The sequence below is a fragment of the Pipra filicauda genome, unplaced genomic scaffold (assembly GCF_003945595.2).
Source record: "Pipra filicauda isolate LSUMZ 115617 unplaced genomic scaffold, ASM394559v2 scaffold27_size4233163_pilon, whole genome shotgun sequence".
Classification (NCBI taxonomy): domain Eukaryota; kingdom Metazoa; phylum Chordata; class Aves; order Passeriformes; family Pipridae; genus Pipra; species Pipra filicauda.
Genome location: NW_024104398.1, coordinates 1191292 through 1196434, shown reverse-complemented (window position 1 = coordinate 1196434; position 5143 = coordinate 1191292).

Here is a 5143-nt window from a genome sequence, read left to right as displayed (position 1 = left end):
TACAGTGTTAGACATCTTGTGTCTTGAAAATGAATTAATCATTAATTCTATGATATCGCATTAAAAGGTTAATCTGTCCCTGAAAGACTTTTATGAGACAGGTCATCTAAAAACAAAATCCACAACTGAACCAACAAAAGCCAAAACAAACCCCAAAACTACAACGTAAAAGCAACAACAACAAAAAATATCAAGTCCCAGATCACACAGATCACACTTGAAGGCACCACTTTTTAGAGATGACAAGCAGGGGGGAAATTAGAACTTGTGAAGTGATTCACAGAAGTTTCAGGTTGTCCATACCTTTTTACACATGGAGACCGGAAACAGAAATAATTTATAGAGTTCTTTCCAAAAAGTGTGTTAAAATATGCAAAATTACCTCATCTCCATGAGAAAAGAATGCAGAGAAAAACTAAACCAACATCTCCAGGATGGAGAGAGTTCTGGGTAGCTCCAAACAGAGCAGAGGGGTTGTAGGGGGCGTAACTGAAACTATATTTAGATAAAGCGGAGCCAGATAAAGCCGGGAACGTGAACACTTTCAGATGAGTGAGAGACAGAGGCTTTACTGAATTAATAAATCAAAGTTTAAACATTAGACGTTGTTGAAAGTTCGGATATGTGCTGCTTTTGAGTTGCTTCTTGTTTCTTTTCAGCTGTAAAGCTGTCTGGTTTTAGCAGAAATCCAAAAATAAGAGTATGAAATTTGTGACTGCCTGAAAGTGTTGCAGGTGTTTCCCTGATGGCAGGAGGAAGGACTGGCCACACAGGACAGCTTTTAGTGAGTCTAGCTGCTATCAAGAAAAGATAACCAGGAGCCCCCAAACACTTTGAAAGAACAGAAATTACGCTTTCAAAGCCCTTTTGAATATATACATTAAATCAGCTGTTTTACTTATTTCTACTTTTAGAGTTCTCTACCCTAGAAATCCAGGCTGCTCCTCAAGCACTTACCGTCATCAGTTCATAGGTTTAACAGTTTTTTCCCTTTACTTCTGAAGCATTCAGAGGAGGCTTTTGTTCTTTTGGGTTTTCATATTTAGAATGCAGAGGTAAAAAAAAAAAAAGTCCTCCAGGTTCCTCATAGATGGTGTCACTTTACAGCCAAGAATCTCCAGCCATGCTAAATAGACCTCAAAAAGTAATTATCAGGTGAAAAATCACATATCCTTATTTTCAGAGATCAGTTAAACTCAGGTGGCACTTGTTACCATCACGTGTCCTGGCGCTCTGGCAGACTCTTGTAATTCTGAGATGCAAAGCTGAAACGTGAAAGTGGAATTCTGTTCTATTTTCCTCTTGCAAGAGTGATTTCCAGAGCTTCACCATCCTAAATGGCAGTTACCCCTTCCCTCAGGGATGTGCCAAAATAAAAGATAGACAATCTGCTGAAGATGTCACTGCGCCCACAATGCTGCCTGAGATGCAGCAGGTTCTCATCCATGCCCTGCAAAAAGCACTTATGTCATACCGAATTTTCAGTTCATATCCAGAGACCCATTTCCTTTGCAGTCACTGGGGGAACAGCCAGAAAAAAACAGAAGAAAAAAACCAATAACCTTGACCTGCACTGATCAATACATTTGTTTTAAGGCCTCCAAATAGCATCACACAGGCATTGCAGGCTGTTTATTTTGGGATGGTAATAGAACCTGATGAGAAAGTAATTTTAGGATTGTGCAAGAGTATCTTGTGTGTTGAGCAAGTACAGACACCCTCACTCTTCCTGCAGGCATGCAGCTGCTCAGGCTACCATTCCTAGAATGATGGGATGCTGGAATGCAAAATATGGAAAACTGTCAGATTTCCAGCAAATTGTCACCACGGGGCAGAACAGGGCAAAGTTGAGGCTGTATTATTTACAAAAACAGCAGAATGGTTGCGTGTTATCTGTAGCCCATGGGAATAGTGTCAGTTGCCCCAGACAGGGCTTTCTCTCCTCCTCTCCTTATTGCTAGAATGGAGTTCAAGGCCGTTTTCCCACCCGTGTGCCAAATCTGCCGTGTGTTTCTGCCCAACATCCTGCTGCATACAGCAGTTCAGTGCCTTTCCTCTGAGATCACCAGGAGGGCAGATCCATGATCAGCCTCCAGTGTGTGCTGGCTATTTCTGTAGAATGTAAATTTAGATGGACACAGTTTGGTTCAGAGCACAAGTAACTGCCCTCCCTTCTCTACCAGCAACAAAACAGAAAGCAGTTCATGTGAGTTGGAGATAACGCACTTTTATAGAGATTCCAGTAAGCAGTATTATTTTAGCTCTCTTCAAACCAAGTTGCATCTTGTCTCATCAGGATGACTTGAGGTAAGTGCTGAGCAGCTGTGCCCATCTCGGGGCAGAAGGTTGAAGGCCTCTCATTCCTGTGCTCAGCCTTTGCCTTGTGAGAACAGGAATGGAGGAGAATTAGACGGAAAGGATGCTTAAGCCAAAGTGCTGACTAAGCAGCATTTTGTGCCAAGAGCTTGGGCTATTCTTAATCAGAAGCTGTTTCCTTCCTAGGGGCACAATACCCCAAAAGAGGCAGGAGACAACAGAAGTACTACAATTCTGCAATTCCACACACCACAGGCAAAGCTGGCCAGTATCCTACAGTAGCAACACTCATCCAAGGAGGGACTGTGCTAGAACAGCCAGGGTCTTCACACCAGCTGGATAGGAGGAAACCATTTTTCACAGCGCAAGGGGTTGAAATACTGGAGTAGGGCCAAGGGGGGCTGCATGACCTTGAGCCTTGGAGTCTTGCAGCACTGAAAGATGAGGCCCTGAGCAACCTTGGGAGGCAGCCCCACCTGAGCAGGGATTGGACTGATGACCTCCAGGGGTCCCTGCCAGCCTGAATCACTTCACAAACCTGCGGAAAAAACCCAGTCTTGTGCCAGGTTTCAAAGTACAGTTGGTGTGACTGGAGCATGTAGAGGCCCAAAAGCTCTTGAATTCAGCAGGAAAATTGCCTTTGATCTCAGTGGCTTTTATTTTAGGTTATACATGACCTGCCAGTGTAATAATTTCCATGAATTATTGACAGATTATATTGCTGGGTGTAAACTGGCATTACATCAGCTCTGTGCGTGCAGAGGCCACACAGACTTTTTGTTTCTTAGCAGAAGTTGCCTGGTTCAGCAGGTCTCCCTGTTCCTCTCTCTCACACTGGGATCCTTTCCTTGGGGGTAAATGCATGATCATTGCACAAGGTTTCTCTGGAAATGAATGTTTGAGGAGGCCTTGGCTGGGTTGCACAACCCTACTTGGTCAAAATCCACTGAAACACTCCTGTCTGCTGAGGGCTCATGTGAGTGCTAGTGCATGACTCACAGCGTGACCATCTTGACTAACCAGGGGAGGTTACAGATCATCAGACTGGACTGCTTCCTTCTCGCCTGGGCTGCAGCATGAGGAAACCCCATGGCAAACCCCATGAATAAAATCCCATGGAGCATTTAAAAATGTGCATTTCATTCCCACATTTGACCTTTTTTTTCCCCTCATCATCCAAAATGTCAGATAACAGCCCAAAGCAGTGCAGGACCCTGGGCACCAAGGCCCAGAGGAAGGGATGTGCTGAATTGCTCCAGCAATCTCCACACTGGGGACTCAGAGCTTTGCCAGGGTCACTAAAACGACAGCAAGTTTGTTTCAGACAGGCTGTTCCTCCATAATCCTGGTGCACAAAGAGCCTGAGTCCCCACACCACTGAGCTGTAAGCTTGGAGAGGCAGCAGCTGTCTCTGTCCTGGGTCTTCCAGGATCCCATCATATGGGTCATCTCCCATCTTGTGTTCCCTGACAAGGGATAGCTGTGGTCAGGCCCTGGAGGAGCCAGGTCATCCCTGTGTCCCAGAGAGGTATGATTAGTGAAGTTGTTGCTGGTGGTTTGTATAATGGGACCAAACAGGCCAGGTGTACCACAGCCTCTGAGCAAGAACCTGCTCTACACCAAGTCCTAGCACAGGGATTGCCTTCCAGGCAGCTCCCAGCCAGGCACAGTAATTCACATTACTGTCAACAATCTCTGAGTTCAGGAGAGCCATGGAAATCTTTGCAAATCAAATCAGAGCTTTCCAGTTGTTATGCCAGAGGAAAATGTTACATGTGCAATTTGAGAGCCTTTTTAAAAGCCCACATAAATTCAGCTGACGCTCCTTGCATTTTGAAAACTGGATTTTGGATCTAGAGTTTGATAAATTTTAGTCTGAGCCCATTTAGATTGCAGTGATTTAGCACTGTCATAATTTCCCCAGGCTCCACTGACCAGCTCTATATCCTGTAATACCCCCCAGCCCCAAAGTCCAGCCGCCGACTCAGATGTCTCAGGAAGTGCTGGAGCGCTTCAGTTCATCAATTTGTTGCTCAGCCCTGGCTGGTGCAAAGTCCAGTTGCTGTCCAGAAATATCCAGCAGATCAATCCTAGCTTCTTTCCTTCCGTGTTTCTACTTTGACCTCATACCCATCAGATTACTTTCGGGCTCAGTGACTGCGAAGGTTGCAGTATAACAATAACCTGATCAGGCCGAGGACTTTGGCAGACAATATACATCTTTACTTAAAGTTACTTGGAGCAGCCATGGCAGACCCAAGCTGTTGGTCAGATGTTCCACATTGTGGTCTGGTGCTGGGAACCCCCAGTCCAGTGGACCTCATGTAGCGTGATGATACCTGTGCACAGGTGGTGGAAGTGAAGTGGGTACATGGCTTGGCGTCCTATCAAGAGGGGTGAGAAGGCTGGTGGGAGGCAGACCAGAGAGCTAGTTTGGGCCCATGGTTTGGATGGAACAGGCAGGTGAGAGATGGAAGGGAGTGTCTCATTTGGGAGAGCAAGTGCAAAACAGAGGATTTGAAGAGTGTGTGGGATGGTAGGTTTGAGAAAAAAGGAAGGTTTGTAAGTGATGCTACCCAGAGGCTGGACCATCCTGCTGCTGCAGCCTCAGCAGTGACAGCTGAGATCATCCTCAGTATAGCCAACATGGAGCAGGTCAGCCCTCAGGAAACAGGGACATGAGTGATGATACCTGTGGTGGAAACAGGAAAACCAGCCTCTCTGCACTGTGTCAGGGATTTACTGGCAGTGCTCTGAACGGAAGGAAAAACTGCCATGAGCTTGCCCTACACTCAGGGCTGGTGGCGGGGTGAGGGGCTGGGTAGGG